Source organism: Gracilinanus agilis, chromosome 3 (genome assembly GCF_016433145.1).
Source record: "Gracilinanus agilis isolate LMUSP501 chromosome 3, AgileGrace, whole genome shotgun sequence".
NCBI lineage: Eukaryota > Metazoa > Chordata > Mammalia > Didelphimorphia > Didelphidae > Gracilinanus > Gracilinanus agilis.
Genome location: NC_058132.1, coordinates 591,805,019 through 591,831,061, shown reverse-complemented (window position 1 = coordinate 591,831,061; position 26,043 = coordinate 591,805,019). Strand labels below are relative to the sequence as shown.

At 39.1% G+C, this 26,043-nt stretch overlaps 1 pseudogene; it reads right to left on the bottom strand.

Annotated features, from left to right (window-relative positions):
• Window positions 1–16,403: 16,403 nt before the first annotated feature.
• LOC123243531 lies at window positions 16,404–16,480 on the bottom strand (annotated as a pseudogene).
• Between the last annotated feature and the right edge of the window lie 9,563 nt (window positions 16,481–26,043).

Below are 26,043 nucleotides of genomic sequence, written 5' to 3'. Positions count from 1 at the left end.
CATCTTGACTTTCATCTGGTCACTGGACTTTGATGACTCTGGAGGAAAGAGTGAGGCTGATGACTTTGTGCAATCCTGCCTTGCTTAAATCCAGCTGATTCACAAGCCAAGATGTTACCCTTGAGAACTGATCAGTCCTCTTTGAAAATAAAGGACAAGCAACAACCAATATATAATATATACCATAGATCATATGTGTGTGTGTGTATGTGTGTGTGTGTGTGTGTGTGTGTGTGTGTGTGTGTGTGTGTATGATTATAAAACAATACCGGAGAAGGAAATAAATCCAGTATCTTTTCCAGAAAAACTCCATGGCCAGGAGGACTCCATAGACTCCATGTGGTCCATGGGGCCATAAAGAATCCACCATGATTGAATGACAATATATAATACTGTATACCCTACATATACATAGTGTATACATAGGTTTATATGTACACCTATCTCTATCTATATAAACACTTTCAGATTTGCATCTCTATTCCAAACAAGTAGCATGGTGTCTTATGTATAGCAGAAGCTTAGTAAATGTTTGTTGTACTTGAAATGATTTTTGATGAGCACACTGTCTCAGAACCCACCTAATATCTCAGTCACTTTTGATCTCAAACCCATAGGGCATCCCTCCTCAGACTGGTTGCCATGTGTTTTGCTTTTGTTCATTCCAAACAGTGCCTTGAAAGGAGACAAAAAACGCAACTTCAGAGTGAAGCCCAGAGCAGAAATTGTCCCCAGTTGAGGAGGCTGGTTCTTCTTTCTTCTTTAGGGGTCTTCATCATTGGTGTTGTAGCCCAGGGGTCAGGAGCCAGCCAGCCTGTCAACAAATACTTATTGTGCACCTGCTTCCAGGCTCTATCCAAAAATGAGTCCAGACTTGGAGACTCAGTAAAAGAATCCTCTAATCCCTCCAAAGCAGTTCTCTGCCAGCTCATAAAGCATGTTGATTTGCTGTTGTGCAAACCAAGCTCCCTTAAACCACTCTCTAGCCTTTTTGACATCCAAACATTCACCAGTGGATAAACAAGGAAGGGTATGGCCCCACCCTAAGCCATTTTTTAGCTCAGAAATCCTTGGCAAAAATAGGGAAGCAGCCTCTCTCATGCATGAGGACAGTGCTTACTTCAGAAGAAGTCACATTTCTCTAGGCTGCCTCCAATCTGCTAGGGTGAAAACAACCAGGGGTTGGGAGTCAAGAGATATAAATTCTGTCCCATCTCTGCCCTATCATTGCATCACTGTTTAATCTGGGTAAATCACCTTCCATTTATTCCACCAAGAATTTATTTATACTGGGGGCCACTGGGGGCTCCATGGATTGAGAGCAAGTCACTTAATTCCCATTGCCTTAGAACCAGTACATAGTATTCATTCTAAGAAGGAAGATAAGGGTTTAAAAATTTATCTACACTATCTACATGCTATGGTAGGGACTAGAGAGAGATACAAAGATAAATAAGATACGTTCCTTGGTCTCAAGGAACTTGCAAAACAATGAGGCCAGATGTTTGGAACTAAGTTTCCTTATTTATAAAATAAAGGGTATGGATCTAGATTTATAAGGCTCCTTCCATTTCTAAATATTATAATCCCATTATCCAAAGTCTAATTATGTTGTTCTCACAGGAGCTAAAAAGAAGATGTAAGTAGGAAAAAAATCAGGCAAAATGAACAACAACAAAGGAAGGCAAGATGCTAAATTCCCCCAAATTTCATGAGTGAATTTGAGCATTATTTCCTACAGGTGAGAAAATGCTCTTTTCAAGGAGGTGCAAGGAATCTCCTTCTTCACCTCCGCTAACATTGCAATCTGATGACATTATCATCCCAGATGACAGCCAGAGGAACAAATGAATTAGGCAATAAATATGTGGTCAAAGGGCCATAGATCTGAAGTCAGACTTCAACTTTCGTTTTACAGATAAAAATGCAAAGTCCCAGGGAAATGAAATGATTTCCCGGAGATTGCACAGGTAATGAACAACAGAGATGAGCTTTAAATTCAGATCCTCTGACTGCACAGCCAGTCCTCTTTCTATCATACCATATGCTTAGATATAATAATCATGCCAAACAAAAAGGACCCTGGATGAATGAGAATGAGAAGCCTAATATCCAGGGCTGGATAACCACAGAAGGGAATTTTACATTTACAAAGGAATTTAAACATTTGCAAAACACAACCCATTGAGGACTGTTGCTACTCATTCATGTCTGACTATTAGTGATAATATTTGGGGTTTTCTTTGCAAAGATACTGGAATGGTTTTCCATTTCCTTCTCCAGCTCCTTTTACAGATGAGGAAACTGAGGCAAACAGGGTTAAGTGACTTGCTCAGGATCACAGAGGTAGTAAGTGTCTGAGGTGGGATTTGAACTCAGGAAGATGAATTTTCCAGGCTCCAGGCTTGGGAACTCTATTCACTTTACCACCTAGCTGCCAAAAAAACTAGATACAATATCCATTAAAGTTCCCATCTTAAACCCAAGGAAACTGGGTCAGAGAGATTTTTGACTTCATAACCGTCATTTGTAAAGTACTTTGTGGAAGGTTTTATATACATTCTTTCATTTGAACTTCACAGTAACCCCAAAGGGTAGGTACTAAAGGTATTTTTATTCCCATTTTACAGACAAGGAAATAGAAACTGAGAGAAATTACATGGACCTACCCAGGGTCACACAGTATCAGAAGCAGAATTCCAACCTATGTCTTTCTGACTTCAAACCCATACTTTAGCCTTGGCTCTAAGACTCACTCAATTAATATTGGCCATCCCAGGAACTGAATCCAAACCTTTTGAAGCTCAACCAAGCGCCATTATAACCACACTGCCTCTTTTGTCTGCAGGGCTCTTGACCTAAAGAGAATTAAGTAAAAGAACTCCTTGATAAAGTTGGAAATCTGAGCCATTGTTCCTGAGGATAAAATGTTCTCCAGAACAATGAGATGCAAGTTGAAGCCAGAACTGTTGCCTGGAGATAGGAAGAATAGAAGAGAGAAGGGAGAAAACCCTTCCACATCCCTCTGAGGCTGGAAGCTCCCTCTGCAGCTTTCTCCTACTCAGAGAATGGCTTCCCAGGGACCTACTAAAACAGGATCCCTTATTTGAGCAAACGGGGCTTCTTGCTATCAGCCCTCCAGGAGAAAAGCCAGGCTGACTGAGATGGAAATGAAGGCTCTGTCCAAGGTGATAGAAGCGCTTTGTCTGTCTGCCTCACCTGGTGCTCTTACTGACTTCACTGAGCACCCAATGGCATTCTCCATTCCCCCCTGCCAGGGTTGGGAGCAGAGCAGGGTACCACACCACCGCTCAGCTTTCAGCTTTCTCCCTGGAGTGATGCATTAACATCGCCGATTCACCCGGTGCTATTAGTAAGTCTGGTCCTGCAAGACTCGGGCAAGTTATAGAATTAATATGAGGTTAGGAATGTTAATTGTCCTATGTTGATATTATTGTAGCTGGTGCTAATGTGAAAATAATTACTACCCTGTGTTTTTATGGCCCTTTTCATTGCCCTCTGGTGGGTATGGAGCTCTATGACTATTGACAATGGTGACATAATACAGGAGGGCTTTTATTGCCTTAGAAACCCAATGGGGGAAGGGAGCAGGGAACGACAGGCAGTGGGAGATGCTCGAGGGGGGCTGGGTTTGGAAACATTGCTTTCTTTGTGATCTTTTTCCAAGAACATTTAATTGGCTATAACAATAAGGAGCCTGTGAATGTCAATTTGCCTTCTCCCTGGATGGATTTTAGGACTCAAGCAGAACTGTAAGTAGGGTGGGGCCATTGGAGCTTTGAATCAGGGAACAAAAATTCAGAGGGTATTGGAGAGCTCTTGTGCTCTTTCAGAAGACAGAAATCACTGCACAATTAGTTAAATTCTGAAGGACTTACGATGAAAAAAAAATGCTATTCAGAGAAAGAACTAATGAACTCTGAGTGCAGACAGAAGCATACTTTTTCTTCATTTTCTTTGTATTTTGGGGTGCCTTTTTTTTGCAACATGGCTAATATGAAAATATATTTTGTATGACTTCACATGTATAATCAAGATCATATTATTTGCCCTCTCAAGAGGTAAGAAAGAGGCAGGAGAGGAGAGAATCTGGAACTCTACATTTTAAAAAATGAATTAAAAAATTTTAGACATAATTAGGAAATATTTAAATTAATAAAATATATTTGAAATATAAGATTAAATCAGTCATGAATAAATAAATAAAATTTTTAAAAGATGAGTTAAAACAGGAAGGTATGAAATACCAGGAATTTGTTAGAAGACTATGCCCCTAAGATGAACACTTCCTGTCCCTTCATCTAGGTGTTGTTCCCATAGTAGTGACCTTAGATAATATAGATTCTCTGTTTCCCTGTCCTAGGACCTTTTGTGCAAAGGTTCAAGGTCTTTCTCTTTGATCTGCCATCACTCCCCTCATTTTTTTAAGCCCTTACTTTCCATTTTAGAATCAATACTGTGTATTGAATCCAAAGCAGAAGAATGGTAAGGGATAGGCTATGGGGGTTAAGTGACTTTCTCAGGGTCACACAGCTAGGAAGTGTCTAAGATCAGATTTGAACTCAGGATTGTCCCCTCTTTGGACCTGGCTCTCAATCCACTGAGCTGCTCCCTTCAATTCATCTTTAAAAGTTTATTTGAAATCACCTATTGGGTTGGTTACCCTTGGTGCCAGGACTACTAGTTTTAGCTCTGATTTTCAGACTCAAGAGCTTATTTCTAAATACTTCTTTATTGATGAGAAATTAGGACAAGGATGGACCCTATTTGGCTCCTAGGCTGAGGTGGCAAGAGAGCAGCTTATAGCTTATAGAAGTCTCTTGGGGTGTCTTAGATTACTCTTGGGGTACAATCAACCCTGCAAAAGGCTAACTGCAGAATTTCTGACAGTTGAGAGGGTTTAGAACCCTGACTAGAGGCAGCTGATCCTGGAGGCTCCATCAGAGCAGAAGGGTCGACTGAGCTTGGTCTTTGGGCTGAAACCTGGCCTTGATTCTGTGCCTTTTCTCTTGAGATTTTGTAGTTTAGCTAATTCCTCTGGATCTCCCTGACCTTCCCTATTTCAGTCCCCATTTCCTTTCCTAATTTCCTGTGGGTTTGGGAGAAGGGTGGATTTGGGTGGTAGCAATCAAACTTTGAAGACTTAGTTTTCCACATAGTCAAGTAGGGCTTACCCTGGATACAAATTATCTCCTGATTCATTGTGTGTAACTTCCCTAACCTTAAAGGCAACAAAACCTCCTGGGACTGAGTGAGGGCAGGTCCTTTCTCAGTCTCCCATTCCTGTGTCCCTCCCCCACCTGGAGCTTCTCCCTAGGTGGTTGTTAGAGAAACCTTGTATCCTTCTGTCCTTTATAATCAACCCTGAAACTTAATAAACCCTGTTGTTATTTAATCAAACCTTTTGCTAAATCATTGGTTGAATGATAAAAGAGGGATAAGGAGAGAAAAGAATAGTTTCTCTTTGGGTCCTGAGGGGAGCTGGAGGCGTCCATCTTGGAGGAAGTGGTGATCTCTATACTTCCTCTGAGAAGCCCTTCTATTTCACAGACAGGGAAGAACCTTGGGACTCTTCCTTTGTGAACCTGAGAAACTAACTAGAAAGCCCTCTAGTTAGTTTCAAATCATTTCTGACTGCCCTGACCTTTGTCTGTAGAAGTGCCCTTCCTACCTGGAAGAGTTCAGCCTGTTTGCCTTCAGTGTCCTCTGTCTCAAGCCTGTGTACCCAGTCTGTGTCTCCCTGTTGCAGCTGCCTGCCCAATTACTTCATCATCTCCCCTTGCTGCTCATTCTACTTCATCATCTTATATTTCCCTAAACTCAGTCATTCCCTTACATATTCTACCACGTCAATTTACTACCTCCACTATTGTACCCTCTTTTCCTACCTATTGACGTAGGGACCCACAAACCCCAACCACTTGCTTTATTCCCTTATTACACAAGAGAGCAGCTTATAGCTTATAGAAGTCTCTTGGGGTGTCTTATATTACTCTTTATAGACTATTTATATGTGTTTTCTTCTGTTTCATAGAGGTGTTCCCAAGGAGAAGACACACACTCGACTCATCTGTGGGCCCAAGAAGCTGTAGCATTTCCAATAACAATAGCTCAGTAAAATATCTCAGCAGGCAGGTTAACTAACAGGCTTTAAACCTTTGAGTTAGGGGGATTTACCCCAGGCATGTGAAGACTTCCCTGGGCAGAATGGGCAGATAAAAACAATTTGTTCTAATAGCCACAAAGGTAGCAGGAGCAAGCTCTATAAGGCACTCAGAGCTCGGTTAGACATAAAAGAAGCCAAGGTTATCGACTACATCTTCAGCTATCACCAATCATCTTGATTTTTTCTTGTCACTGGATTTTGATGACTCTGGAAGAGAGTATAACACTGGTAACTTTGTGCAACTCTGCCTCACTTAAATTAAATTTATGTGCAAGTCAAAAATATTGTCATTTGACCCTCTTTGAGTATGAAAAACAACCACCAACCAACCATACCTTCATGAGCCTTAGTTTCCAAAGTAATACCTGTAGTACTCAGCTCACCTAGGAGCATGTGAAGTTCAAATGAAAAAAAAAGTATGAAATCACTATCTAAACCTGAAAGAGTGATATATAAATATCAGTCTCACTCACGGGGCAACTAATTTTGTGCATAGATAGAAATGCAGGAGAGAATGAGTTCAGGAACAAATAACTATAGAAAAATATGGCTCAATGAGAATGCCAGATTTTCAATCAAAGAATTTTGTTAAAATCTTACCTCTGACACTTAATTTACCTATAAATCAGCTGTGAAACTATGGGCAAGTCATATGATCCTAGATCTTGAGATGGAAAGGATTTACTTCAAAACTCAAATCACTTCATTTTTCTTGATCTTAGTTTCCTCAATTGTTGAGAGATAGAGAGAGGAGGAGGAGAAAGAGGAGAATAAAGAGGAGAATAAGGAGGAGGAGGAGGAGGAGGAAGAGGAAAAGGAGAAAGAGGAGGAGAAGCTGGAGGAAGGTGGTGGTTGGTGGTTGGTGGATACAGGGGTAGGGGGGTATTTGGTCTCTGGAGCAGTGGTACATGGTCTCTAAAATGTTTCTAAAAGTTTTGCCATCACTGGTCTATACAATTAAGATAATTCTTCTCTTTAGACTTGATGGAGAAAGACTTTCAGGCCTGAGTCTATGTAGGATAACTATGGTATGATTTACTTTCTGCCCACCAACATTCTGGATCTTGGCTTCCCATCCCAGATGAGGGAATATTTGTAAAGTACTTAGCACAGTGCCTAGTACATAGTAAGTACTTAATAAATATTTATTCTCTTCCCTGATCCCTAGTTTTGACCAGACTAATGATCACTGAGAACAATATGGCACTGAACATAAAGTACTGAGTTTGTCATCTTTGGTGTTATTGCTGTTCAATCATTTTCAGCCATGCCTGTTTCTTAGTGACTCTTCTTGGGGTTTTCTTGGCAAAGATACTGAAGGAATGGTTTGACATTTCTTTCTCCAGTGCATTTGACAGATGAGGAAACTGAGGCAAACAGGGTAAGTGACTTGCCTAGACTCAAACAGCTAAAAAATATTTGAGGTCAGACTGAGTTCACATCCTAGTTCTGTTCCTTCTCACCTACATGGTCTTGGGGAAATCACAGAAAATTTCTGTGCTTCAAGTTACCTCATATATAAAATTAAAGTTTAGGACAAAATGTTTTATTAAGTCCCTTCCAGCTCTATAACCAGGGTCATGTGAATAACCATACTTTAGTACACTACACTCTTAGTTCTAGATAACAGGGCCATATTACTAAATTTAGAAAAAATTGAGAAGCTTGAAGTTGTCTATCAAATTTAGTTCATTCTCTCTCTCTCTCTCTCTCTCTCTCTCTCTCTCTCTCTCTCTCTCTCTCTCTCTCTCTCCCTCACCCCTCACCCCCTCCCATCTCTGTCTCTCTTTCTGTGTGTAGCAGAAAAGGAGTAAGGAAGGGGGATATAACTGCAGTGGTGAAGGTTTTCAAAGCTAATTCTTATGAAGACTAGTTGAAGAAGCTAGAGATAGTTAACTTGAACAGAAGGAGAGCTGGAGGAGCACTGTAGCAATATCCAGATCTTTAAAGACTATTATGTGAAGTCATGTGATATAGTAGAAGGAGTTCTGGACCTAGAGTCTGCTCACCTCATACTGGTCATGTTGGCTTGGGCAAGTCATTTCATTTCTTCTCTTTGGGCCTTGGTTTCTATAGCATTGTATAGAATTAGATGATTTAACTAGATCATCTCTAAGACCCCTTCCAAATTAAAAATCATATGAATCTTATTCTATGATGGATGACAGATGATGACGACAGATTGATGTTGTTTAGTCATTTTTCAGTGCTATCCAACTCTCCATGACCCCAACTTGGGGTTTTCTTGGCAAAGATCCTGGGATGGTTTGCCATTCACTTCTCCAGCTCATTTTACAGATTAAGAAATTGAGGCAAACAGGGTTAAGTGACTAGCCCAGGGTCACAAAGCTAGCAGGTATTTAAGGCCAGATTTGAACTCAGGTCTTCCTGACCTAAGCCCAGCACTACTGTATCACCAAGCTGCCCATGGATGCTGATAGACAGGTAAATAGGAGTTAGATAGATAGCTAGATTCGATTAGATAGATAAATAGATAAGATAGATAGACAGATGGATAGATAGAGAGAAAGAGAGAGAAAGAAATAAGGAGATAGGGAGATAGAGAGATAGAGAGATAGGAAATAGATATATAGAGGAAGAGAAGTATATAGAAAATAGGTAAACATACAGCAAATGTGTAGATAGGAAATACATAGATAGATGTATGAAGTTTTTATCAAGCACCTACTATGTGTCAGGCACTGTTCTAAAAGCTAGAAATATAATTACAAGCAAGAAAAAAGACAATACCTATTCTCAGGAAGCTCATATTTTAATGGAGGAAGACAATGTATAAAAGAAAGAGGAGAAGAGGTTAGAGGAATGATAGAGAAAGTCCAGAGAATTGGGAGAGCAACCTAGAAAGAAATGAAGACAAACTGGATATGGGGGGGTAGGGGGAGAAGGGTACCTGTGATGGGACAATGCAGCAGGCAAGTAGATGAGGAGAATGAAGTAAACTATAGGGAGAGTTGCTGCAAGAGTGAGGTCAAATATAACTGAGATCCTTCCTAAAATGGTGGTCTCAAGGAAGGAGTTACCAGTGAGGGGAGAAGGGCCCCAGAGCATGTAAATATAGAGGACAAGACTAGTCTCACTGGATGATAATTAAAAGAGGATTACATTTTCCTCTGTTTAAGGAAGAAAGTTCAAGCAGTCCAAAAATGGAATGGACTGCCTCCTGCAGCAATGAGTTCTCTTTTACTGGAAGATGTTAAGGCAGAAGCTGGATAATCACTTGTTGGATTGTAAAAGGAATTGGAGGGTGTTGAGCTACTTGACCTTTAAGGACATTTTAAACCTGGGGTTCTATGATTCTGTGGTGGAGAGAAGCTATCCTTTGGGATTCTTTCTGATTTAGATCTTTACAGACCATTAAGTTGAAAAACTAAACATCAGACCCCTATGGAAAGATTTAGTTTCTTTAACTAGTAGAACTGTTTCCCTTACACAAAGTCACAGGTTTCTTGGCTGTTTAAGATCTCAAAATTCAAAACTGCATATTGAGGGGGCAGTGAGGTGGTCAGTGGATTGAAAGCCAGGTCTAGAGGTCCTGGGTTCAAATTGGCCTCAGATACTATCTACCTATGTGACCCTGGTTGAGTCACTTAACTCCATTGCCCATACCTTACTATTTTTCTGCCTCGCAACCAATACATAATATTGATTCTAAGACAGAAGGTACAGGTTAAAAAAAAAACACAACATATTGGAAAGCCAGTGTTCATACTGGTCACAAAAACAATTTATGAAATAAAGGTATAAATGCATGGTGTCTGTGTTTGTGTGCGTGCGTGCGTGTGTGTGCATGTATGTGTGTGTGTGTGTGTGTGTGTAAAGACACTCAACTCCCTGCTATATCTGGAGTATAAGGTATTGCCTGGAGTCATCTTTGAATACTCTCTTTGGTATAATTTAGAGAGTATTAGCTTTAAACAGACTCCAATTTTTTTAAGCCCTTGTCTTCTGTCTTAGAGTAGATACTATGTATTGGTTCTAAGGGGAAAGATCAATAACGGCTAGGCAATGGGGGTTAAGTGACTTGCCCAGAGTCACACAGCTAGGAAGTATCTGAGGTCAGATTTGAACCCAGGATCTCCCATTTCCAGGCCTGGTTCTCTCCACTAAGCCACCTAGCTATCCCCTCCATTAGACTATTAATGGGCAAGGCAGGCCCCAGCCAGTGTTCTCTCTCCTTTTAAAAAGGGGTGGGCAGAGGATTGAACCAGGTGACCCCAAACCCTGCAGGCTGAGCACTGGTGCATGGAGTTTATCATGGTAATCAAATAAAGCCTACAATAAAGACAACGTGGCATATTTAATAGGATGTATAATCATCCTTGTGCTGTGTGGTAATTAGGAACAAATGATAAACACTTCATGTAAACAACTGTAAAGAGTGTTGTTCTCTCACACTCAAAGTGAGCATTTCTGGACTCAGCTGGAGAAAGGGAGGGTTGAATCTAACTGAAAGCTCCTCTGAGGCCCCTGGATTAGTAACCGCATTTATATGGAGTCTCAGTTTCAATTCAGTTCACAATTAAAAGTGGAACCATCCAATTCAATCCCCTCACCTTACAAATGAAGAAACCGAGGGTATATTGGCCAACATCTAGCATGTAATAAGTGGTAAAGCTGTATTTGAACCCAGATTCTTTCCTCCCAAATTCAGTGCTCTTTCTACTTTAAGCTGCTTCCCAGCATGGAAGGTCCATGGAGACATGGGCTCATCATAGTTGGCCATAGAGCATGGGCTGAGTCAACCATCTTGCCCTAGGGTCCTTACCCTCCATATGTATTTATGAGTATACTATAGGTGACACACATAGTCTAGGGTTCATGGGACCTAAGTATACAGATCCTCAAATTTAGGGGGCCAGGAAGAGTGGCACCCTACTTAACTATATGGCAAAATAATTCTCCTCTTCTTTGAAGGATAAAGATCCAATCATGATCAATAGTCTAAATTCTAGGAAGTTGTTAGGGAAAGAAGGAAATGAAATGGTGATTCCCATCTTCCAGCAAGTGTGGAACTGGAGTGAGGGGGTAGACTGAACCTTTGAGGAGAGAAAAGAGTCTTTGGCCTCTAGAATAGGGTGGGGTTTGAATACTCTGAATTTTGCTTTCATTTCCCCATTCCTGAAGCAAGGGAATAGGTTGAGTTACATGGCTGAAGAAAGAGTCTACTTGCCCAAATTACTCTCCTCCTTGCCTGAAAATCCATCAGGTATTAGAGATTAATTATATTAGCAAGAAAATACTCCTGGGAGAGTTAAGAAAGCATTGTTAGTTATACAAGAGTAAATGTATTTAATTAGTTTGTTTTTCTAACAGCTGGCTGAGATTTACTGAAGAAATGGAAGTTTTGAGTGAATCTTGTGGGAGAAGTAGGAACACGAGCCAACTTCAGAGTTGTCCAGGAATGGATGGAATCACTAGTATGAATGGTTGTAGGAAGATATAGAGTAACAGAAAGGTTCTACATCACCAAGTATCAGGAAGAAAGAGGGAAAGGCAAGAGGGAATGTGAAATAGCATCAGAGACAATACTGCCTAATACCAGGCCTTCTTTCCCTGCCAGTCAAGATTAGCTGTCATTTAGTCTTTGTCCTTCCAACCCTTCTACCCCTACTCAAAATTTCCCCAGGATCCTGTCATGCCTTGAGTATCATAGACTTCAAGAGGGAGAAAAGTAAGGCATTGACAATCTTATGGGTCGTTGGCAAGGATAAGCAACTAAGGAGTATGGTGAACAATCACTGGACTTGGAATCACAAGGACCTGAATTCAAATTTTGCCTCAGACCTTTACTGGCTATATGACCCTGGGCAAGTCATCTAATCTCTCTTAGCCTCAATTTCTTTCTCTGTAAAATGGGAAAAATAATAGCTACTACCTCATAGGATTATTGTATTGGTAGAACTAAGGGTCCTCAAAATAAAGATAAAATGTGATATGATTTGCACTTTTCTTTATTAGGGTGGGGGTGGGTGAAGAGAGGGACTAAAGGATTTTATAATGTGTAGGTCCATATAGATTAAACTATGGTTTTGATTCTATACAGAGCTTGAATTATCCAAGGGTGACTAATGCTTCTCTTTCCTCCCTCCGTTCCCAAGGTCTTAGCATATTCGTTCCCTCAGTCTCTAGGTTGTCACATACCAGGATCCTATGATTGCCATGTTCTTCTCCTGGGGATGATTTCTCAATAAATCAGAGGGCCCCTGACATGTTGCTTGAACTGACAGACATTACGCATGATGTCAAAGATCAACACGGGAAATGCAAAAGCATATGTACAAGAAAGCATACAGAATAAACTCAGCCCTAGACCTCTCCATCATCTGCCCTCCCTTTCCAGGGTACCCTCTGGAACCCTCCTCTGTTGTTAACAAACCTCTTCTATTTCTTCTTCCAGATATCTCCTCTCTTCAAGGTATCTATCCTTTATTGTTGACACTTTATCCCCAAGACACCAAGATCTGCTGATAGCTTCTCCAAGGCTGGTTCACGCTTTTATACTTTCTGGCACACAGAACCAGGATGAGTTAGCATATTCTTGTTTCTCTCCTGTCCCTTTTATTCTGACGCCATACTTAAGTTTATTCCATTTAGCTGGAATAGATGGCTTTTGAGGACCCTTCTGGCCATAAATCTGTTTTCCTAGGTTCAGATCTTGGTTGTTGTCAGTTATGGATAGTAAGTAACTCTCCTTCCCCCCCAACAAGTTCAGGACCCAGATTGCATCTTCTTCTCCATCCCAATCCCTCCCTGCTTTCATATGCCTTTCCCCACCCAGCTCCCTCCATCTCTCCACCCTCCTCCAATTCCTCAGCCTCACTACTGCTCCAGGTCTCTGTCTCTGGTCTACACAAACCACAAACAGGACCATTCTTATCTTAGCACCTCTCCCTCCCACTGGCTCAAATGAATATGCTCTGGGTGCCAGAATTCCTCTTTGGGGCTATATATGACACATTTATTTGAGATTGGATCTTCTCCCCCCCCTTTTTTTCTCTTTCAATCTCAGGTTGTACAAAATTCTTGCTCTTGTCTCTCTTCTTTCCTTGTCATTGTATGCCCTTTCCCATCCTTTTATCTCCATAGCCACCAACCTCTTCTTTCATCCTGTTCTTTCTTCATTGATATATAGTACCTGTTGTCCAAAGAATACAAGGTCCTCAATCATCGAGGCACCTCTTGTGTCTATGAGGTAACTGGATAACATTTTCTCCTCCACAGAAGGTCAAAACTGGTAAGGATAGATAAGTGGAAGCTTTCCTGTCCCAGGGTGTTGTATAAGGGTTAAGATAGGACAGCCTCCAAGTTCCATTCTAATCCTGTTGTTCTGTGATAGGAGACAATGCTTGGCTATCTATTCCTCATGCATTGGGAAAAGGTCTCAGAATGTTGAAAGTATTCCAGAGCCAGTGCACTCTCCATTGGTCATTATGCTGAATTGGGTTTTCCTCTTGCTTTGACATTGTCTTTTTACCGTCCTGTAGAGGAAACTTAATAAAAAAAATAGACATCCCTCAGATGAAAACAATTATTTTAATCATCAGGAAAAATTCTTTTCACAAAGCAGGGGACCCATGGCAGACAGCCAGATAGCTTTTTCTCCATCATCATCATCACAACTTGTTGACCCAAGGTAATGAGATCCTGTGCCCTAGGGCTGTCATACTTACACAGCCCAAGTGGATCTTTGCATCCCGGTGAAGGCTACCCTGTGGGATTCTGGGAATGGCAGGTCCTTGAGTCAATGAGAGATGCATCCAAGCATAATGGGAGATGGGCAGGCTCCTCATGGGGAGATTATGAGGCTGCAAACCTCTGTGGCATTGCTTCCACCATACACAGCCTCCCCCACCCTGGGAGAGGGCACTTACCCATGCCAACTGTTGGACTTTATCAAATAATAAAACATTCGCAGTGGGTATTGAGAAGCATGGAATTATTCTAATGAGTTTGGTGAAATCTCATTAGAGTGAACAGCAGGCTATTACAAAATGTACGATCTGTGTGCAAATGGATTCTTTCCCCCCATCTGACTCTGTGCGGTTCCTTCGGCTCTTAGAATCAGAGCTGTCAGGGGGACAATTAGTCATTGCGATATAGCCTCTGCATGGAGCTGTTCATTTGGAAGGGTTTCAAATGCATCATGGTTAAGGATGGCAATGACTTGAGACCTGGGGGATACCCTCGGGGCAAGGCCTTGGTGTTTCTCCCTGAATTCAATCAGCAAGTGGCTGAGGCAGGGATGGCTAAGAGGAGGGAAAGATATAAGGAGGCATAAAGAGCATCAGGGACCAATTTTCTGACTGAAAACAGACAATTTTCAGGAAAGGCAATGGCCAGTCACTAAAGGAATTGCAGGGACCCCCTGCCCTGATAGGAGCTGTAATGGAAAGAACATTACCTATTGCTATCACTCCTGAAACACAATGCAGGAGAATTCTTTCTTTCTTTCTTTCTTTCTTTTTTTTTATAATTATTAGCTTCATTACCATGATAAAATAAACCTTCCTACATGCCTAGAGTGACAAGAAGCCTGAGAGATGCAGTTTAAGAGAGTGCGATGGAAATTCTTTTGGAAGTCAGGATACCTGTGGCTTAGGGTACATCTGTGGTGAATCTCTTTTCTTCCCACTCCACCTCCAACTCCTACTTTATTCCTTTACTTCTCTTCAATCTTTGGTTCTTGCAAACCTAAAAGAAAAACAATCCTATAGTCACTGAATTTGAGAGCTTGAGGGAAGCTTTGCCAAAAGCTAGTTCAACCCCCTAATTTGACAGATTAAAAAAAATAAACTAAGGCCTTAGTGTCATTTACCAGTTAGAAACAAAGCCAGGACCACAATTCATGTCTCCTGCCTCCCTCACCTTTATGCTGCACTTTGGGGCATCAGCATCTTGTGGTACATGAATCAAAGGCAACACAGCTATTTGGTCCAGTGAATAGAGTATTGGATCAGTAGTTAGGAAGATCTACATTCAAATTCTGCCTGGGATATTTACTAATTAGGTGTCATTTAACTTTTAGGTTCAATTTCCTTATCTATAAGATAGAGAATGTCCTTCAAAAACAAATTCCAAAACTAAAAAAAATGATTTTTAAATCAGTTTAGCAAAGAGCCAGAAAAATGTGTGGCTTCCTCCTTGAATCTCTATGAGGTTTACATTTTGTAGAGTTCAAACAAGGGGACTAGCACACAGATTTTTGAACATACCTAGTTTGCTTAAGATGCATATCAGCAGGTGAGTATAAACATTCAATAAAACTCTGGCAAAGTCAAAACACAAGCTTTGAATGGATCCAAATCCAGGGAAGGCAGAGCCCAAACAAGACCCCACTGAGATCTAAGCATTCCTTACTGTGAGTGGTCTTTGGCTTCCCTGAAGGGTTCCTGAGGTCAGCATGACCTCCATAGTAAACTTTGGGTTAGATAATTTCTAGTCAATGAAATTATATTCAAGTAATATTAAAGGTAATAAGTGATAATAATAGACATAATAAATAGCAGTTAATTATAATAGATAATAAATAATTCTTCCCATAAGATAATATCACCAATCTCACAAGGATTAATTTGAGAGTAAATGAAATAATGTTAAGTAAAGGATTTTGTAGACCTCAAAGAGTTATATAAATGCTAACTAGCTAATAGTAGGGGCAGCATCAGTAGAAGTAGCAGAAGTAGTAGTAGTTGTAGTAGAGGCAGTTGTAGTAGTATAGTTGTAATAGTTGTAGTAGTAACATCACAGGACATAGTTTTTAGTCCAAGGTAAAGAGATGTGCCTATGTCTGAGGGTTCTTTCTTAATGAATGCCTAAGAAAGTCCAGAGTGAAACTACTCAAGGGGACCAAGTGACTTCCAACTGAGCATATCTGTGTTGTGTTCTTCAATCACTCCTCACCCATGTAAACTTCCTTGAGGGAAAAATCTGTTTTTCATTTTGTTTCTGTGTCCCTAAAATATGGCAGAGTGTCTTTGTTCATAGCCTCTATTTTATAAACATTCATCGGATGACTTTGGATTAGAGAAAGTCAAAGATTTACACAACTGGTCAGGAGAGCCAAAGGGCTGAAAGGTGCATTTGATTTGGGCCCATAACTATACTGATATTATATGGGAATAGGAGGTCTAAGTGTGTATTGAGCACTGCCATCGTATCTTTGTTATGTGAATGTGTCTTGGTCTCCCTTTTGCCCTAAAGTTTTCTTTCTGTGTGATTATATGAGATCATGAGATACTACACTTGATCTTAGCCAAAAAGCAGAGAAGTGATATATGAGACCATGAGAGAAGGAAAGAGGAAGATGATTTCTGGGGAGGCTCAGAGAAACAAACAGAACTAAGAATCAGATTCGAGACAGATATCAGCTCTAAACCTCTACTGGACAAGGTGCCATTACAGAGTGGTCATAGGTATAAAGCATTGTGCAAGGAATCATCCTTACTTACCCTACTACGGTACACTCTAGGCTACAATCTTCTTTTAACTACAAATAACCAGCATACAACACTGTAATATGTGACCATTCCTCTTTATCAAAGATGAAAAAAGGAAAGTGTGGTATAGTGGAGAGAGGGTCCATTTGGCATCAGGACACCTGGGTTTGAACTGTAACTGTGTAACCTCGGCAAGTCAATTAACCTCCTTAGATTTCAATTCGTTCTCTGTACAATGAGGGAGACTGCATTAAATGGCCTCTAGGTTCCCTTCTAGCTTCAAATGTGTGATTCTTTGTTTTATTTTTATTACATAAAGTGCCTATGATTAAGGGGCTTGAGGCTTAAGTCATCCTTCAGTTTCCTCATCAATTATTACCTTTATCAGTGGGACATTGAGTTGAGGTTTGACAGAAGAATTTCAAAGGAAGTCTTACTTAAAAGACCTACAATTGGCCCCATTTTCAATGAAAGTCCCCCAAATCAACTCCATTTTGCCCATATGTGATGGTTGCTTAGGTAGGGGTTGCCATTTTGGCATCTTTTAGTCTTACTCAGTCTTCTGTCACCGGTAGTGCAACCAAACTGGACTGTTTTCTGCCCCATGTACTCAGAATATGTCCTTGTCTCTTACTCACAAAATGTCCTCAGTTCTCCTCTGTGAGATTCTGACAATTATTTTGTGGTGGAATTCCTGGGGTTGCACTTCAATTTCAACTCCTGTTATGATTAAAAAAGCAATGCAAATACTATCTCCTTTAGGAAGCCTCCTTCAAACTGAGCATAACCCTTTGTTTTGTAACTTAAATAAACTTACTGAGTAATATTTTTTGTTACGGGGATCTGGCTTGGTGTCTTATATACCTTTACTAGATTGTAAATTTTGTGAGAGTAGGAATCTATAAAACCTAAATTTCCTGTGATCCCCATTCCTTTGTACCATGCTCTGTATATAATAGATACTTTAAGAAAAAATGTATTGATTAATTTATCATCTCTGGTTGCACTAAAGAGAAGACTCTAAAAGATGGTGGTTGAAGAAAAAAAGGCAATTTTGTTTTTACGAGGATTATTACAGGATAGGGAACAAGGGACTTGATCTCTGATTTCATTATTATGGGTAGAAATTTCCTCTACCAATTTAGGTTGGCACTGCTTTCTTAATAGTTTCCAATTGTAAAGAGGACAGCTAATTGGTGTTGCTTAGTGGATTGAGAGCCAGGTCTAAAGATGAAAGATTTGAGGTTCAAATCTGGATTCAGACCCTTCCTAGCTATATGATCCTAGGCAAATCACTTAATCCTCCACTACCTACCCCTTACCACTCTTCTGCCTAGGAACCAACATGCAGAATTGATTCCAAAATGGAAGGTAAGGGTTTAAGAGGGAAAAAAGAGTTATCTAGAGCAATGAGAAATTAAGTGATTTGTTCAGAGTGATATAGCCAATTTATGTCGGGGGTTGGATTTGAATTTTTTAAAACCAAGTCTTCTTGGTTTTAAAAGCCTCTATATCCTCAATTATTATTGTCTCTCTATTGTTGTTGTTGTTGTCTTTCCTTCATTTTCAAAGAAGATCAGTGGCATCATGGGGTGATGTCTTGACTTGCCCATTAATTGGGTTGTAATGAGGCAGAGTTCCTCAAAGTTGTCAACTGCACTCTCTCTTCCAAAGTCATCAAAGTCCAGTGGCAAGACAAAACTCCTTTATACCATGATAATTCTCAAGTTAAGCACTCCACTGAAGATCATCATAGCAGTATATATTTAGAAGAGAGGTAATCTAGTTTGGTATCTCCCAAGCTGGTCTTGTAGTAGGTTCAAATCCTGCCAGTGCCCAAGTCATTTAACCTTTCTTTGTCTCAGAAAACCCTCTAAGAATCTAAATTACAGATGACGATAGCTCTGTTCTGATGAAGAATATTTCCATAGTGTGTGTACTCTATCTATATGATGAGATCACAGGTTCAGCCAAAAAATAAAATAAAATCATATAGACTTTCTAGAGGTTGTTAGAGTCATACTTCTGCCTTTAATCAGAGCTGGGTCCAAACCAATACAGTTGATAATTCAGAAACTCTCTTTGCCCTGTGGGGATATTAAGCAGTTTTCCACAAATTTTTTGACATTATAGTGATATCTCTGAAGCCTTTAAGAACATATTCTCTGAGTTCCATGTGAACTGGAACTACCTCCAGAAATTGATGCAGAGTGAAAGGAGCAGAACCAGGAGAACATTGTACACAGAGATGAATACATTATGGCACAATTGAATGTAATGGACTTTTCTACTAGCAGCAATGCAATGATTCAAGACATTTCTGAGGAACCTATGAGAAAGAACGCTCTCCATGCCCAGAGAAAGAACTGTGGAAGTAAAAACACAGAAGAAAAACAGTTGCTTGATCACATGGTTCGATGGGGATATGATTGGGGATTTGGACTCTAAATGATCACCCTAGTGCAAATATCAATAATATGAAAATAGGTCTTGATCAATGACACATGTAAAACTGAGTGGAATTGCTCATTGGCTATGGAAGGGGGATGAGGGGAGGGGAGGGTAAGAACATGAATCATGTAACCATAGAAAATTTTTCTTAATTAATCAATAAAAAAATAAAAAATAAAATAAGAAGAACATATCCTATGAAGAATATATGTTGTAGAGTCATAAATATCTCACAAATAACTTCATTCATGTCCTGCCCCTCCACCCCCAGAAAAAAATCCAAGCTAATGTACATAACTGATTCAATCAATGGAAGAAAATGGTAGCATGTCCTTGCCTTAAGCCATATCTATCAGAACAATAGCCCAATTCAGTCAGAAATTGTGGGTGACCAGGTAACTAGTTGTTGGTGTTTTTTTTTGTTTGTTTATTTCATGTAATTAATTTATCTATACATTGTCCTGAATCTTTCTACAAAAAGAAATTTCTCACTTTGAAAAATAATTTCTAGAATTTTAGACTCTAACTTCTTCCCCAAGTATAGCCTAAGTGATTAGACACAACTTGATTATCTATTCACTTCCAATTTAAGACTTGGTCCTTAATAACCAATGAGTAAGAACTAAAATTCAATTAAACAATTAAGTGCCTTCTATGTGTTAAAACACTGTGTGTGACTGATAGGAAGACAAAAACAAAAGAGTTGGTGCTCTAGGATGCTTACTTTCTGCCAAGGGCATAAAATATATCAGCAAATAAATAAATATAAATATATATACAAAGCAAATATAAAATCATTTTTAAAACAAAGTAAATGGTGGAGGGATGGATCAGGAAATGTCTTGTGTAGGAGACTTGAAGAGCTGAGAATCAATGCAGAGATGTAGAAGTGAAGAGAAATGGTACATTCTATATACAGAAGAACCACCCATTGGTAAAATCACAGAGATTGGAGATGGAATGTCATATATGGGGATATCAAGTCAGTCAGTCTGGCAGGAATGTATAGTGTTTGAGGGGAAGCAGAGGTATAGTTGTAAGTGTTTCACAACCTGCTCTACAAAAAGAATGTGCATGCAGCACACTTTCCAGTTTAATCTACATTATTTTCTCAGTTACTTTCCTAAGTCTAGATAAACAATTTTTAAAAATAGATCAAACCCTGATTTGTATATTTGCCAATTTCCAAGATGTACTTGCTCAAATTGAAAATTTAACAATTAATTCTTATGAGCCCACAGGAGCTGGCTCCAATATACTAAGGAGAGATTAACAAGAAATGAAGCTAGAAAAGTAAATGGGATCCAGACTGTTCAGGGACTTCCATACCAAACAAAGGCATTTCTGTTTTATCCTGGATGGAAAAAAGGAGTCATTTATTAATAATAAATGTTATTATTAAATAATTAATAATATAATAACAAATATTTATTGGATTAATTAAAGATTCTGGAGCAGAAGAATGACAAAGTTTGACCTTTTTTTTTTGGAAGATTTCTTTAGCAACTGTATAAGGGAATGGATTGGAGAGAGAGAGAGAGAAGGGAAAAGAAGCAGGAAGGTCAAATGGGAGAAGCAAAGGAAAGAAATAAACTTGTAGAGATAGCAGGTAGGTGGCTCAGTATATTGAAAGCCAGGTTTAGAGATGGGAGATCTTGGGTTCAAATTTGACCTCAAATACTTCCTATGTGATCCTGGGCAAGTCACTTAAACATCATTGTCTCCCCCTTTCTGTGAGATTAAAAATTAATATGCAATATCTTCATGTATTATATTTAATAAGATTTATTATTAATAACTAAAATAAAAAGCTACAGTAAAAAACCAACTTTCCCAGCTTGTGGGAATTGCATGTGGGAAAAGAGAGAGAGGGTGTGGCTTATAGCAAACTTATAACAACATGTGAAGACACAAATGTGGGGGCGCAGGGAAAGGGATGCTGGGAGATGAAGTCCAAGGGTACAAGATTTTCTAACTATACATCACCAATCTTCTGCCTTAGAACAGAAGTAAGGGTTTAAAATTTTAAAAAAGAAGTGAATGAATGTAGAGAGAACTCTGAGGATGCCTATTGTGGATACTCTTGGTGTTCTCCTTGATGTCAATGAGATTTGACATATGGATAATGCTTTGCAAAGCTATGGGAATGCTAGCTATTATTATTTCTTAGTATTTAAAAATGTACATCATCTTTGGTATTCATAGCCATCATTTATCAGTCTTCTAATCCCCATGCATCCAGAGATGATGTGTTTTCTTGTTTGTTCTTGAATTCCTAGCACCTAATAGTGCTGGGAACTCAGTTGGCTCTAAATAAATAAATTTTGGTTAATTGCCATTCACTTGTTCAGATCATTAACGTATCCTCTATATAAATATGGTAGCAAAGCTTTCAAAAGCTTATTTCTTTCTTTCCCCTCCAATGATGGCTGCATTTATGCATAAAAATGGTCAGGAATACTTGCAAACAATGAAAGAGCCCCACACTGAGCAACCAGTTAGAGCAGAATTTGATGCTTCCAAAATTTTTGGAATCCTTATAGCTGAATTCAGACTGCATAAAATAGCTAGCTGAGAGTTGGTTAATATGCAAATGTGTCTATGACAGGAACCAATCACCATCTACTATTTATATAGCTGGGATGACATGACCAATCAGGCTTCTGCCCCTCTTTACACCATAGTCTAGCATGGGGGAGAGATGAATAGATGAAAGAAAATGTGGGAGTGGGAGGTGAGCAGCCTAGCAACCACTGAAGGGTTGTTGGCTGTATTGAGAATCCAGCCATCTTTTCTGACTAATTCCTCCATCAGGAACATTTACAATTTTTTAGTGGTTGCTTTATCTAATTCCTCTTACATAATCCTCCATAAAACCAAAGATTTTTTTACAATCCTGCTTCATCAGATGTGTTAAAATTACTCACATGAGAAACACAACATGATGTAAGATATGAGCATAACACCAGTAGCTTCAAAAGATATAATGACAAATCAAATAATCCCTTAATGAAGTTTTAAGAATGCTTGCAGTCCACCTAGATCCATCCTAGACTCAAAAAAGGTTTCACTTTTTCTTTAATGACAAAAACAGAAAACCCTTATCTTCCATCTTAGAATCAATACTGTGTATTAGTTCCAAGGCAGAAGAGCAATAAGGTCTAGGCAATGGAAATTAAGTGACTTGCCCAGGGTCACACAGCTAGGAAGTGCCTGAGGCCAGATTTGAACCCAGGATGTCTCTACATCTTAATCCACTGAGCCACCTACCTGCCCCCAAGGATGTATTTTTTTCTAATGGTATCTCCTAAATGTAGAAGGATGGCAAATAGCATTGTGAAGATGCAGATGAATTTGGCCTCTTTGTTTCTGAAGATGGATATACTATTAAGCCAGACAAAGATGCCACATGCCCAGTTCAACACCAACTATTTGTTAACAAAGCTTCTTTCTAAAGAGAAGTCTTTTGGGAGTTAACACTTTATGTGACAGAGACAAAGACCTTGTTGCCTCTGCATTTGCAATGGTTGTATCAACCTTTGAGCACAGAGTCCCAAGAAAACTTGGTTTATGATTCAAGAATAAATTAGTTGTGGGAGGCTGCCTATCATTTTTTGTAGATTCCAAATCAGAAATCCCTAAAAACATACACAAACACACATATGCACATATAAACTCAACTCCAAAACAAAGGAGCATGAAGCCTGTCTTTACATATTTGGAGGGATATTATGCAGAAGAGAAAAGCATGGTGGTGGGATGGAGTGGAGAATTTTCAGATATTTATGATTGCTCAAAGTAGAATGGGGTTCATCCATTTTTTTTTCTCACTGGAGATCTTCAGACAAGACTGGGTGACCATTTGCTGGGGATGTTGAAAAGATTTACTTATACTTCTTTCCACTACTCATGTTGTCTTGTGCTTTATTGCTATTTTGGATTAATACTCTCAAGATCTTAGATCAGGGAGATACTGGCCTCTTGGCTGTTTCAATTCCATTTCTACTTGGGACATTTTCTCTGGCTGTACTCCAGGCCTGGAATACTTTCCTTTTTTTAACTTTTTAATTTTTTTAAACTTTACCTACTGACTCCTCTGGCTTCCTTTAAGTCTCAACTAAAATCGCATCTTTTACTGGATGGTTCCCCAGCCCCTCCTAAATCTATTGAATTGTCTTCTATTTTTTCTAATTCTACATGCCTTCCTATTGTGAATGATTTCCTATTTATTCTTGCTTGCTGAATATATAATGTATATTTATATATTATAATTTATTTACAATTTATACATTTATACATAAATATAATATAGTTATATTTATTGTAGCTTGCTTTATATATATTTGTGCATATATATATATGTATATATATATACATACACATTTGTTTGCATGTTGTCTCCCCTACCAGATCGTAAACTCCTTGAGGGTAGGGACTGTCTTTTGTCTCTTTTTTATCCCCAGCATTGCACAGTATCTGACATATAGTAAGCACATAATAAATATTGATTGATTGATAGTGGAAAGAAGATAGGAAACCTGAGCTCTCTCTAGTCTTGGTTCTGCCAATAACTCACTGGGAATATCATTTCTCTTTAGTTTCTTCACAAGTAAAATAAAAGAACTAAACAATATGGTCTAGCTCTAACATTCTGTGACTCTTTCTTAGTAATATAGAGTCATCTAAATAATTAAGATTACAGTTTATAGCCATTTATCAGTTCTGGTTCCATGTTGTTGTCTTTTTTAACCTTTACCTCTTGTCTCAGAATCAATACCAAGTATGGATTCTAAGTGGGTAAGTCACTAGGCTTGGAGTTAAGAAGACCTGAATTCATATTCTGCCTCATATCTTCACTTAACTTCTTTTAATTTTGGTTTTCTCATCTGTAGAAAGGGGATAACAACAGTGACTACTGCATTGGTGTGGGGATCAGATGAGACAAAATATAAAGCACTTTTCAGATCTTAAAGTGTTCTATAAATGCTACATCTTATTTTTATTATCCATTTCCACTGTAAGCATTAAGCTGCCTTCCCACTTATAGAATAGGTTTGTTGAGAGGTATATGAAGAATAGAAAAGCAATTATTGAAATCATGTGAATAAGCAAGCACTGAAAATCTGCTTTCTTGAGTCATGTTCTTCCTCTATTTCCCACACCACAGGTTCAGTTAAAATCCCTTTAAAACTCATAGCAGCAACTAGTCCAAGCTCTGCTCAATGTCCCACTAGTGTGACTTAGAAGCCATTATGGTATCATCAGTAGTTCTCCTCCTTTTTTCTGGGCTCTGTGCTCCCTTGTTGTTCTAAGCCTTTATCTTGGCTCCTAGCCACCATCTCCTCTCCTCCACATAATTTCACAGTCATCCTGGTTTCTAAACAGCTCATGAGCTGGTTGAGGGATTCTTTAACACTGAGCTGGCAGCTGCTGCCTCTACTGCTTCCATGATCTTTCCCACCTCTATCCCTGCCATTACATATTTCTCATGGCCATGGGACACAGCACCCCCTTCTTCCAATCCCTATGTTACCTGTATCTTGGGCCGGCCATTTCATGAGAAATCATGTCCTCCTTAGAACTGTTTGCTTCATACTCATGAAAATCTAACGCTTACAACGAACCCAGCATTGGTTAGTCTAGTTTACATTCTCTGATTTACAATGGATAATTTAGGCTGGTCACAGAAGATGAATCTTTTAGTTATATGAGCTCAGCTCTCCTCTGACTAAGAATCACAGAGGTTTTATGTTTTACGCTGGTAAGGGAGATAAGTGATTGCTCGGAAGGAAATGCGTGTGCAGACTCCACAATGACGGGTCCACCCAGATGCTTGTTAAGTTGGTGCTCACTCAGTCTGTCACTCAATCACAAGTTAGGGGAAGTGTGTGTGTGTGTCTATGTGTGTGTGACAGACAGAGATGGTGACAAAGTGGTAGAAACACAGGAACAGAGATAGAGATGGGACATTATGGAAATAGAAGAAAGCATGTTTCTTCAATGCCTAAAAAAATCTGTAATTTCACCACCATGAATATTCTCTCCTATCACAAATTGGAGCTCCTCCATGTTGGATAGATTTAAAAAATATAATAGATAATTTTATAATAAGATTTTAATTACTTATATTTTACTTATATTTATATTATTTATAATTATAATCTTTTAAAATAATTTTTATAATTTTATAATAATATTTTATAACTTTATAATAAGATTTTATTTATAATAAGATTTAATTCATGAGTTGCCATGGACAACATAACAAATGAATTTGTGATTTCACGGATCCCCTCCAATGATTCAGATCACAACCCATCTATCCTGAGTGTGACTCTTCCCTATACCCTCCTACAGATTCTCTACAGGGGTAACGACAAACATATTGGAGGAATTCTTTGTGACATTATAAGGATACTTCTATTTGGAAATTCTGGCTCTCCACTAGTCATCCACATTTTAAAAAAACCCTTATCTTTTCTCTTAGAATCAACACTGTGTATTGGTTCTAAGGTGGAAAAGCAGTAAGAGTGAAGCACTGGGTGTTAAGTGACTTGTCCAGGGTCACACAACTAAGAAGTATCTGAGATCAGATTTGAACCCAACACTTCCCATCTCTGGACCCGACTCTCAATCTGTTGAGCCACCTAGCCATCCCATCATCTCACATTCTTACTTTGCAATCCAAGTTCTCTTACTTTCATATAATTTCTTGACCATGACATCTACTCCTGTTTTTCCAAATTCTTCATTGGTCATACACTGTAGCCTGCTCACAGCCACCATGCCTTCAGCATTACAGAAATTTTGAATTAGAGTTCCAAGTGTGTTCCATGTCTTGCTGCCAGACAGCAAAAATGATAGAAAACTAGAATTATTGAAAAGATGAGCCTTTTAGTTTTCATGGGAAGTTTAGAATGAGTCAAGGTACCTCCCAAAAGGAATCTG